Source organism: Scyliorhinus torazame, chromosome 2 (assembly GCF_047496885.1).
Source record: "Scyliorhinus torazame isolate Kashiwa2021f chromosome 2, sScyTor2.1, whole genome shotgun sequence".
Lineage (NCBI taxonomy): Eukaryota > Metazoa > Chordata > Chondrichthyes > Carcharhiniformes > Scyliorhinidae > Scyliorhinus > Scyliorhinus torazame.
In genome coordinates, this window is record NC_092708.1 from 291,312,793 (window position 1) to 291,325,307 (window position 12,515).

The 12,515-nt window shown below is 59.3% G+C and overlaps 1 protein-coding gene across 7 annotated transcripts in view; it reads left to right on the forward strand.

The window, feature by feature from the left end:
* Positions 1-12,515, forward strand: part of nubpl (nucleotide binding protein-like) — a 203,511-nt gene that overhangs the window by 153,173 nt on the left and 37,823 nt on the right. For 2 of the 7 annotated variants that reach the window (XR_011937644.1, XR_011937640.1), the window contains one exon: positions 4,390-4,545. The exons of 3 other annotated variants lie outside the window; for them this stretch is intronic. The gene's annotated coding sequence lies outside the window, so the exon portion shown is untranslated. Of the gene's footprint in view, positions 1-1,223; positions 2,199-4,389; positions 4,546-12,515 lie in introns of those variants that run through there. 2 more of the 7 variants (XM_072488397.1, XM_072488374.1) reach the window with 2 other exon arrangements.

Sequence of the window (12,515 nt, forward strand, 5' to 3'; positions counted from 1 at the left end):
TGGTTAACAGTACTGCCTCACAGCGCCGCGGTCCAAGGTTCGACCCCGGCTCTGGGTCATTGTCTGTGTGGAGTTTGCACATTCTTCCAATGTTTGCGTGAGTTTAGCCCCCACAAACCAAAGATGTGCTGGGTACGTGGATTGGCCACTCTAAAATTGCCCCTTAATTGGAAGAAAAATTAATTGGGTACTCTAAATTTATTTATTTTTTAATTGTAGCTGGCTAAGCCTGGTGCATGACGAAGATGCATTAACTCTCTTCAGGACGTCCTCCCATAACCCAGCCTCTAACCCCCTACCCAACTCTTCCTCCCACTTCACCTCCCCCATCGGGGCTCCCTCCCAGTCAGTTCCTTATATATTTCTGACACCTTCCCCTTCCCCACTCCTCTTTTCGACACTGACTCGGACTGCTAACTGACCAAATGTACAGGTACACAACAATCCTGAACTGAGATTCAAACTCCATACCTTGTTCATCATCAAGCCCTCCAACCACATCACTACTTTATCTGTCTCATCAAGGCACGATTCCTCCAAAACACTTTTGGGGCAGAATCATCTCTGATATCGGCAAAGTCTGATGTCGGGCAGGAAAAGCGGCGTTTAGCCTGCCAACGGCAATGGTGGCTTTTTCTGCCGTATTGTGTGGCACTTAGTCGAAAAATTGGCAGGCATGAGTTCCACGCCATATTGCTGACAGGCGGCCTCTTGTTGGCCTACCCCGCCATGACCTCACCGATTCAATAATACAGGTGCGCCTGCACACAGGTCCCACACTTCAGAAATTGCTAAGAAGTCATGGCTGCCAGACCTAGGAAACACACCAAACCCAAGTTCTCAGCCACCCTTGAGCGCCTCCTGGAGCTCACCACAATGTTCTGTTCCCACACTCTGGGTGAAGACCTGCAACCAAGATCACCAATCCAGCATGGGAGGTGGTGGTCATTCAGAAGATGGCAGCCATCCAGTACTGCAAGAGGACCAATTATTTCCTTCAATCTGCCAGGGTAAGTCACTCTTTTCACACACTCCGGCCCATCACACATCCACAAGGATCTCGCTCAAGGAACAGCACCACTCTATCCTACACACATCTTCAACTTCCTTGGGGGTTGTGTCCTCATCCCATCTATGGCCCCACTCACCACCCACGTGCCAGGCTTTGTTATCATCTGTCCTGGTACGTGTCCTGCTTAGACTCTTCATTTGTGTTCACGCAGGAAAGCTGGCATGTAACCAGAGGGAGAGATCACATTCTGGTGGAGGGATGGTTGAACTGAAGGCCCTCACCGACGTTGAAGAAGGCGTGCTTCAGTTGGTTGGAAAGGGCGTGGACCATTGCTGTGCTGATGATGTTGGGGGCACTCAACCAAGTGAGGATCCAGCACCGCGCCATCCATCAGTTTACCGGACTGAGAGTTCTATCTCCTGTTTCTCAAACCATTGTAATGCACTAATGACCTCCCCTTTCTTTTGCAAACACGTCCAGGAAGCAGCTCCGGGGGTCCATGGGCAGGTCCTCGACACCAGTTCTGACAGCAGCATCGACTATTAAATCTCAAGGGGCTGAAATGGAAGAACAATCACAGCATTCACCCACACCCTCCACCAGCTCAGAGACACAACCTTGGTGGGACCTAGTCTTAGAGTAACCTCAAGGTCACAAATTGGTGAGCACATTGCACTACCTGATCCACAAGAGGCGGAGGTAGGGATATTCCAGGGTGCTGGCACTTGGAGTATTTCTAGTGGCCGGGAATCAGATGAGTCTAGGTCAGATGACAAACCTCTGGACTTAATCATACCTCAATTGTTGGAGCCGCAAAGACAAGCTCAGGAACGTCCATGGAGGAGTCTGTCTGGCTTCAGTCTAAGGTGAATGTGCCAGCAGGCCAACCCATTGAAGTGGTTGGTAGGGTGCCAGCTGTAGTGGAGTACTTCACTGTTGCAAGGCATGCACTCCATGGTAGAGGCACTTACTTGCATCCATCAGTGCCAATGCCACAGGCCAGCAACAGCGGGTCTTATCGAGCTCACTCCAGCTACCCCTCTATGTCAAGGAGTAAGCCATTGGGCACACCCCGAGGCCAACCACCCAGGTGACTCAGTGTCCTGCCCACCTAAATCTTTTCTTCCTGTGACAGCGTCAGCTCCAGCTCCATAGTTCAAGGTGGGTGGCACTGCCATACAGCAGGACCCACTAGCAGTCCATGCCCCCCCCCCCCCCAGGTCTCAGCAAAGTCATCACAGACAACAGCAGGCTGCCTCCACCTCTGCTGTGGATCTTGGGGATGCGCCAAGATGTAGCGGCAGGGTTAGAAAAGTTACAGTGTAGTTGCAAAGCAAGGGAATGTGTGTTAATCACTTCTACGTAACGTTCACCTCTGTAAATAAACTAATGTTGCACTTTCTGTGGCTCCTTTTTATGATGAGCTATGTCCCTATCAGTCTGAAACAAAAATCTGCTTCCTGCCCAAGATAATGGCAGGGTGCTCAGTCCAATGCGTCCTTTCTGTGCTTTGTGTAACCTTCCCAATACATTGATGATCTCACAGTGACTCAACGCATTAGTCATGATGATTCCCATCATCTGTATCTTGATGGGAATTAGGATGACTGCTACAATGTACAGGGCTGGCAGCACACATTCCAGTCATTCTCCATGTGTGCTCTCAGCACCTTGAGGTACAGCTGGTCCCTTGTCTCATCAGCTTCTGCCTCTGGTGACGGTGTCCTTCAAGGGTTCAGCACATGAAGGATGGCGTAGGATCAGGCGAAGTTAATCTTTCTCCGCTGCATCACCACGATATGACCCTGGTTACTGAGAGCAATCGAGCTTTCATCAGCCAAATAGAAGCCTGACATTCACATCAACTCTGTGGATCTCTGTACTGCCCCCACTGCAAATAGTCATCTTCCTTCTGAAATGTAGGCACTGTGGGTATCTGTTATGCCTCCATGACAGGAGCCTTATTGCGGAGGGTACATGTGCTGCCATTAGTCAGACATGAATTTAATAGGGGCAGCACGGTGGCGCAAGGATTAGCACTACTGCCTCACGGCGCCAAGGTCCCAGGTTCGATCCCAGCTCTGGGTCACTGGCGGTATGGAGTTTACACATTCTCCCTGTGTTTGTGTGGGTTTTGCCCCCACAACTCAGATGTGCAGGCTAGGTGGATTGGCCACGCTGAATTGCCTCTGAATTGGAAAAAATTAATTGGGTACTCTAAATTTTTTTTAAAAGACATGACTTCAATGCTCTCAGGTGGTATGTGAACATATCACTGGATGTGGTTTTAACCCTCCATGAATTCTGTGGCAATGAACATGTCTGCCTCCTCTGGATATCACCATTGCCTATGATTGACATCCTCGCCCTCGAGGATCTCTTCAGCACTATGTGGCCTCCACACAGGTGTCATCAGCCACCTCCTCAGTGGTTAGCCCTTGTCCCTGTGGAGCCAACTCTGCAGCTTCCGTGGACCCTGAAACATGCCAGGGTTTTCCCTATCTGGAAGACTAATCTGGATATTAATCATTTGAAAAAAAATGTTTCCCAATTTGCCCTGAACTTTTACCCGTTTACACCTGTGCCCCTTGTCCTGCAATTGTGGTTTAACTTGGATTGGTCTTTTCTATTCTACTTGGTATCCTACCCCTCGAAGAACCTCTCTTTTGTTTCCTTTCCAAGCCGCATTTCCATATTCTGCTGGAATATTTCAACACTGATGGAGAGCAGAAATGTTTCTATGGTAGTTGGGTCAAATGGCAAGCTCATTTACACTTGCCTTAATTTTGGTAGACCAAAAAATCCTTGTGTGGATATACACAATAGCTCAGCTTTAGAAGAATGGAAGCTGCATGCATAGACACAAGGCTGGAGAGGATTTGATAAGCAAGACCATGGAAGGTTCTGAAGATGAAGATGAGGATTTAGAAGTATATACACTGGAGAAGGATGTGTCTGACGAGAGCAGATTTCTGGCTGAGTGTCGCAAAGTCGAGTTTTTCGACTCCCGTCTGTGCCGGGTGGGTTTGGTGGTGAGAACAGAAGATTTTGCAAGGTGTCCTGATGATGCCTCATGGAACTGGCCCTTTGCACATATCCAGGACTTGTTATTTATCATTCTGCTCCAATAACCTAATTTTCTTCCTTTGTGTGTAAAATTTTGTCATGGTTCTGCTCATTTGTAAATATTGTCAAGATGCTTCTGCAGCACTTTCACTCCTTTGTCAGTCTTTCATGTGAAACGTTCATTGAAGGTTTTCAGAAAGTCAGGGGAAATTTAGTTTTTTAACATCAATTCAGGATGCCACTTTTCAAGAAGGAGACTGGTCAGGCAGAATGTGCCCCTTTCTGAAACTGTTAAATTAATTTTTATATAGACACTTCAACGAGGGAGGAAGTGTTAGGTGTGTTAAAAAGCATTACGGTAGACAAGTCCCCAGGGCCAGATGGCATCTATCCCAGATTACTGAGGGAGACAAGAGATGAAATCGCTGGGCTTCTAACAGAAATCTTTGTGTCCTCGTTGACCACAGGTGAGATCCCAGAGGATTGGAGGATAACCAATGTTGCACCATTATTTAAGAAGGGTTTCAAGGATAATCCGGGTAATTATAGGCCAGTGAGCTTGACGTCAGTGATAATGAAATTGTTGGAAAAGATTCTCAGGTGATAGGATCTATGCACATTTGGAAGTGAATGGTCTTATTAGCGACAGACAGCATGGTTTTGTATGAGCGAGGTCATGTCTCAATAATTTAATTTAATAATTTGAGGAGGTGATGAAAATGATTGACGAGGGAAGGGCTGTAGATGTTGTCTACATGGACTTTAGTAAAACATTTGGATAGTCCATCATGGCAGGCTGGTGCAAAAGATTAAATCACATGGGGTCAGGGGTGAACGAGCTGGATGGATTCCGAATTGGCTTGGCCATAGAAGACAGAGGGTAGCAATGGAAGGGTCGTTTCCGAATGGAGGTCTGTAACTAGTGGTGTTCCGCCAGGATCAGTACTGGGACCTCTGCTCTTTGTAATGTATATAAATGACTTGGAAGAAAACATAGCAGGTCTGATTTGCAAGTTTGCAGATGATACTAAGATTGCAGGAGTTGCGGATAGTGATGAAGATTGTCAGAGAATACAACAGGATATAGATAAGCTGCAAAATTGGGCAGTGAAATGGCAGATGGAATTTAACCCAGACAAATGTGAGGTGATGCATTTTGGTAGATCCAATTCAGGTGGGATTTATAAAATAAATGGCAGAACCATCCGGAGCACAGGCACACAGAGAGATCTGGGCGTGCAGGTTCACAGATCCTTAAAAGTGGCAGCACAGGTGGAAATGGTGGTAAAGAAAGCATATGGCATGCGTGCCTTCATAGGACGGGGTATCAAGTATAAAAGCTTGCACGTTATGTTACAGTTATATAGAACGTTGGTTAGGCCACATTTGGAATACTGGGCGAGATTCTCCGACCCCCCAGCGGGTCAGAGAATGGCCGTTGGCCGCCGTGAATTCCGCCCCCGCCGAAGTCTCCGAAGGGAGAAAAGTCGGCGGGGCGTCAATGGCGCCGCAGACCTCGGAGAATGGCACAGGTGGGCGCAAGGCCATCGATTTTGAGCCTGCCGATATTCTCCCGTCCGGATGGGCCGAAGTCCCGTCGACTCCGGGGGAGTGCCGGGAGGGGGGTTGAGTGCCGGGGACGGGAGGATGAGTGCCGGGGAGGGGGATGGGGGGACGGGGTCCGTGCCGGGGAGGAGAATGGGGGGGTCCGTGCCGGGGGGACGGGGTCCGTGCCGGGGACGAGAATGGGGGGGTCCGTGCCGGGGAGGGGGATGGGGGGAAGGGGTCCGTGCCGGGGAGGGAGATGGGGGTGTCCGTGCCGGGGAGGGGGATGGGGGGGATGGGGGGGAAGGGGTCCGTGCCGGGGAGGGAGATGGGGGTGTCTGTGCCGGGGGGGCAGGGGGGAGATCCATGCTGGGGAGGGGGATGGGGGGGTCCGTGCCGGGGAGGGGGATGGGGGGGTCCGTGCCGGGGAGGGGGATGGGGGGGTCCGTGCCGGGGAGGGGGTACAGGGTCCGTGCCGGTGAGGAGGATGGGGGGGTCCGTGCCAGAGAGGGGGATGGGGGGGTTCGCGCCAGGGAGGGGGATGGGGGGACGGGGTCCATGCCGGTGAGGAGGATGGGGGGGTCCGTGCCGGAGAGGGGGATGGGGGGACGGGGCCCGTGCCGGGGAGGGGGGTGGGGGGACGGGGTCCGTGCCGGGGTGGGGGGTGGGGGGACGGGGTCCGTGCCGGGGAGGGGGATGGGGGGGTTCGCGCCAGGGAGGGGGATGGGGGGACGGGGTCCATGCCGGGGAGGAGGATGGGAGGGTCCGTGCCGGAGAGGGGGATGGGGGGACGGGGTCCGTGCCGGGGAGGGGGATGGGGGGATGGGGGGACGGGGTCCGTGCCGGGGAGGGGGATGGGGGGACGGGGTCCGTGCCGGGGAGGGGGATGGGGGGGGTCCGTGCCGGGGAGGGGGAAGGGGGGGGGTCCGTGCCGGGGAGGGGGATGGGGGTACGGGGTCCGTGCCGGGGAGGGGGATGGGGGTACGGGGTCCGTGCCGGTGAGGAGGATGGGGGGGTCCGTGCCGGGGATGGGGATGGGGGGACGGGGTCCGTGCCGGGGATGGGGGGGACGGGGTCCGTGCCGGGGAGGGGGATGGGGGGACGGGGTCCGTGCCGGGGAGGGGGATGGGGGGGTTCGTGCCGGGGAGGGGGATGGGGGGGACGGGGTCCGTGCCGGTGAGGAGGATGGGGGGGTCCGTGCCGGAGAGGGGGTGGGGGGGACGGGGTCCGTGCCGGGGAGGGGGTGGGGGGGACGGGGTCCGTGCCGGGGAGGGGGATGGGGGGACGGGGTCCGTGCCGGGGAGGGGGATGGGCGGTCCGTGCCGGGGAGGGGGATGGGGGTACGGGGTACGGGGTCCGTGCCGGTGAGGAGGATGGGGGGGTCCGTGCCGGAGAGGGGGATGGGGGGACGGGGTCCGTGCCGGAGAGGGGGATGGGGGGACGGGGTCCGTGCCGGGGAGGGGGATGGGGGGACGGGGTCCGTGCCTGGGAGGGGGACGGGGTGTGTCTGTGCCGGGGAGGGGGATGGGGGGAACGGGGTCCGTGCCGGGGAGGGGGATGGGGGGGACGGGGTCCGTGCCGGGGAGGGGGATGGGGGGACGGGGTCCGTGCCGGGGAGGGGGATGGGGGGACGGGGTGTGTCTGTGCCGGGGAGGGGGATGGGGGGAACGGGGTCCGTGCCGGGGAGGGGGATGGGGGGACGGGGTCCGTGCCGGTGAGGAGGATGGGGGGGGTCCGTGCCGGAGAGGGGGATGGGGGGACGGGGTCCGTGCCGGAGAGGGGGATGGGGGGACGGGGTCCGTGCCGGGGAGGGGGATGGGGGGACGGGGTCCGTGCCGGGGTGGGGGATGGGGGAGTCCGTGCCGGGGAGGGGGATGTGGGTAAGGGGTCCGTGCCGGTGAGGAGGATGGGGTGGTCCGTGCCGGAGAGGGGGATGGGACGGGGTCCGTGCCGGGGAGAGGGATGGGGGGGTTCGTGCCGGGGAGGGGGTACGGGGTCCGTGCCGGGGAGGAGGGGGACGGGGTCCGTGCCGGGGAGGGGGATGGGGGGGTTCGCACCAGGGAGGGGGATGGGGGGACGGGGTCCATGCCGGTGAGGAGGATGGGGGGGTCCGTGCCAGAGAGGGGGATGGGGGGACGGGGTCCGTGCCGGGGAGGGGGATGGGGGGGACGGGCTCCGTGCCGGGGAGGGGGATGGGGGTCCGGGGTCCCTGCCGGGGAGGGGGATGGGGGGGGTTCGTGCCGGGGAGGGGGATGGGGGGGACGGGGTCCGTGCCGGTGAGGAGGATGGGGGGGGTCCGTGCCGGAGAGGGGGATGGGGGGATGGGGTCCGTGCCGGGGAGGGGGTGGGGGGTCCGTGCCGGGGAGGGGGATGGGGGTAGGGGGTCCGTGCCGGTGAGGAGGATGGGGGGTCCGTGCCGGAGAGGGGAATGGAGGGGTTCGTGCCGGGGAGGGGGATGGGGGGACGGGGTCCGTGCCGGGGAGGGGGATGGGGGGGTTCGCGCCAGGGAGGGGGATGGGGGGACGGGGTCCGTGCCGGGGAGGGGGATGGGGGGACGGGGTCCGCGCCAGGGAGGGGGATGGGGGGACGGGGTCCGTGCCGGGGAGGGGGATGGGGGGACGGGGTCCGTGCCGGGGAGGGGGATGGGGGGACGGGGTCCGTGCCGGGGAGGGGGATGGGGGGACGGGGTCCGTGCCGGGGAGGGGGATGGGGATGGGGGGGTCCGTGCCGGGGAGGGGGATGGGGGGGTCCGTGCCGGGGAGGGGGATGGGGGTACGGGGTCCGTGCCGGTGAGGAGGATGGGGGGGTCCGTGCCGGGGAGGGGGATGGGGATGGGGGGACGGGGTCCGTGCCGGGGAGGGGGATGGGGGGGACGGGGTCCGTGCCGGGGAGGGTGATGGGGGGACGGGGTCCGTGCCGGGGAGGGGGATGGGGGGGATGGGGGGGACGGGGTCCGTGCCGGTGAGGGGGATGGGGGGACGGGGTCCGTGCCGGGGAGGGGGATGGGGGGACGGGGTCCGTGCCGGGGAGGGGGATGGGGGGACGGGGTCCGTGCCGGGCAGGAGGATGGGGGGTCTGTGCCGGGGAGGGGGATGGGGGGACGGGGTCCGTGCCGGGGAGGGGGGTGGGGGGGACGGGGTCCGTGCCGGGGAGGTGGATGGGGGTGTCCGTGCCGGGGAGGGGGATGGAGGGAAGGGGTCCGTGCCGGGAGGGGGATGGGGTCCGTGCCGGGGAGGGGGATGGGGGGGGTCCGTGCCAGGGAGGGGGGGTGCGAGGGCAAGTGAGTTGGTCCACCTGGCCAGGTGCCAGCCTCCAACAGTTGGGCCCATGCGGTCCATGCCACCTGGCTGGGGGGAGGAGGGGGTATGGGCAATGATGACATGTCGTCGTTCCCCCCCAACCAGGCCGTCATGTTTTCCGATCAGCCAGCGATGTTGGCCGCCGTGGCGGCAGCCGCTAATGTCTATGTTGCCCTGGATGAGGAGGAGGAGCGTGCCAGAGAGGCGGCGCAGGCTGCCGCAGAGGGACAGCCGCCCAGGCTGGAGGGACACCTGACCGACAGGACAAGGAGGGGGTGGAGGATGTCGCGGCCCCACGGCAACGGAGGCACCCGAGGGCGCCCCGTGTGTACCGGCCCCGGCAGTCATACCAGGACCTCATGGACCGGGAATGCAGGAGGAGACTCCGGATGAGGCGGGAAACCGTGGCACACATCTGCCACCTGCTGGCACACCTGTCACCGCGTGGCACTGGCGGGGGACACCCTCTCCCCGTGTCCGTCAAGGTTACGGTGGCCCTGAACCTTTATGCAACGGGGTCATTCCAGGCACCGAGTGGGGACCTGTCCGGCATATCGCAGACATCGGTGCACCGATGCATCCGGGCAGTGACAGACGCCCTATATGCCATGGCGCACCGCTACATCCGCTTCCCTGTGGACCGGGCCAGCCAAGATGCCCGGGCCGTGGGCTTCTCTGCCGTTGCCGGGTTCCCCATGGTCCAGGGCGCGATTGATGGGATGCACGTCGCCATGCGGCCACCTGCAGATAACAGGGCCATGTTCACCAATAGGAGGGGGACCTATTCGATGAACATACAGGTGGTCTGCGACCACCGCATGATGATCCTGCACGTCTGTGCCCGTTACCCGGGCAGTGTACACGACTCATACGTGTTGTCGCGGTCATCCATCCCCGGCATGTACGAGGGACGCCATCCCCGGCTGAGGTGCTGGTTGCTGGGCGACAGGGGCCACCCATTGCGATCGTGGCTGACGACGCCTGTACGGAGGCCACGCAATGAGGCGGAGAACTGCTACAATGATGCCCATGTAGCGACAAGGGGCATGATAGAGAGGTGCTTTGGCGTGCTGAAGATGCGTTTAGGTACCTGGACCGCTCTGGGGCGCCCTCCAGTATCGGTCAGATAGGGTCGGCCGCATCATTGTGGTGTGCTGCGTCCTGCACAATATAGCCCAGCAGAGGGGCGATGTGCCACAGGCAGAGGAGGGCGGAGTCCTCCCCAGATGAGGGGGATGGGGGCAATGGTCAGGGCAGACGGGCTAGACACAGGCGGGTGGCTGTCCACCGTTACCGGCAGGCCCAGCGGGCACGGGACAGGCTGATAGACGCCTGCTTCACTGACTAGATGGGCGTGGGAATCGGGTAGTATGGCCACAGACCGCACACCATGGCAACAGCCGACCACCCACACCCCCCACCCATCCAGCACCCTCACCACCCTCCCCAACCCCACCCGCATGCACACCACCCCCCCCCCCCCCATTGCCGATCCACCTGCGGCACAACGGGCCGGGCTCACACAGTTGCCGGTGGACGCGTGTCTATTGCAGGCCATGGAGGATGATGACAACCCGCCCTGCGATGAGCTCCTGGCTCCACATCGTTGGACTATGTCTGACCCATGGCCACAGTACCACCATCCACCCGGACCATCCCTGCATGCGGCTGTGACACTGCAGCGCACGGTCCCGTCCTCTGCCCGGGGGGATGTTGATGGCGGCCCAGGGGGAAGGGGGCAGACTCCCTGGGGCTGAGGTAAAACCACCCCTCACACACACACACACACTTGTGCTCAACGTACATGACACCCCCGCACACTTTGGACAGAGCACAAAGGCAGCTTTTGTAGATGTAACATTGACTTTAATAACCAAAGGAGTTCATGCACGTGCCCTAGCCCCTAAAACTCATCTGTGCCCTGCACCCATGCCAACTTACTCAGTGTCTAATTGTTTGGCCTTACGGGCCCTTTGACTACGTCTACGTGGTTCCCCAGACGGCACAGCAGAACTGGAGGTGGACTCCTGTGATTCCTGCCCTCTGACACTGGATCCCTTTGGCGGCCGTTTCCTGGGGCGCCCTGGCCTAGATGGGCCAGGCTGCGGCCCGGGCGACTGGGATGGCGAGCTGCCAGCCTGTCCTGCCCGTTGCCCACCCGATGCACCTGGGACGGAAGGGGGGGAGTCCCGGGCCGTCCCCTACAGGGGGACCCGGGACGGACCACAGCACCTCCTCCTCCCTCGGGGTGCCCGATGGCCCCCAGGCCTCTACATGGGTGGGGGATGCGAACGGACTGGCCATCCGACGCCCCCCCAACATCTGGCGCTGCCAGTCCTGGAGGCCCATGCTGGTATCGACAGGGGTCAGCAGGTTTGCAGCCATGGAGCTCAGGGAATTGGCAAACCCTGCCTGTGACTGTGCGACGCCGGCTCGCACATGGCCAATGGCGCCGATGCCCTCAGCGATGGCCTGCTGTGACTGGGCCATGGCCTGCAGAGACTGGGCCATGGCCTGCTGAGACTGGGCCATGGCATGCAGAGACTGGGCCATGGCATTGAGCTCCTCTGCCATCTGGCGCTGGCACTGGCTCATGGCCTCCTGTGAGAGGGCAGCCATGTCCTGGGCCACAGACGCCGCCTGCACGGAATGCCCCAGGGCTCGCAAACCGTTCCCCATGTCTGACACCGTCGCACCCATTGCCACACGGCGTGAAGCACGTGAGCAAGCGCGGATTCCGTCATGTCGCTGCTAGCCCATTCCGGGCCGGAGACTTTGAGACGTTTTGGGTGGCGTGATGAAAGTCGGATTTGCGCCGTTTTTGGCGCCGATCGGCGGACTTTGCGCAGATAACGGAGAATTTCGCCCACTGTGTCCAATTCTGGTCACCGCACTCCCAGAAGGACGTAGAGGCTTTGGAGAAAGTACAGAAAAGGTTTACCAGGATGTTGCCTGGTGTGGAAGATATTAGCTATGTGGAAAGATTGAATAAACTGGGATTGTTCTCCCTGGAGAGACGGAGGCCCTGGGGTGAACTGATGGAAGTTTATAAAATTATTAGGGGTATAGTTAGGGTGAACAGTTGGAGACCTTTTCCTAGGACGGAAATGACAATTACAAGGGGGCACAGGTTCAAGGTGAGAGGGGAAAGGTTCAGTGGAGATGTGTGGGGCAAGTTTTTTACACAGAGGGTGGTGGTGGCCTGGAATGCACAACCAAGTGAGGTGGTTGAGACAGATACATTAGCGACCTTAAAGACTTATATGGATAGGCGCATGAAGACGGGGTATAGAAGGTCTAAATAGGGCACGTGATTGGCGCAGGATTGGAGGGCCAAAGGGCCAGTTCCTGTGCTGTATTCTTTATTCTTTGTTCATTATCAATTTTGTCGATGTATTTGAAAAAATTCATTCGACGATGGAATTGGCTAGCCAGCATTTATTGCCCATCCCTAATTGCCCTTGAGAAGGCGGTAGTGAGTGGCCTTCTTTGAACCACTGCAGTCCCTGTGGTGTAGGTACACTCAATGCTGTTGTGGGAGACGTTTCAGCACTTTGACCCAGCTACAGTGAATGAATGTCAACCATTGCAAA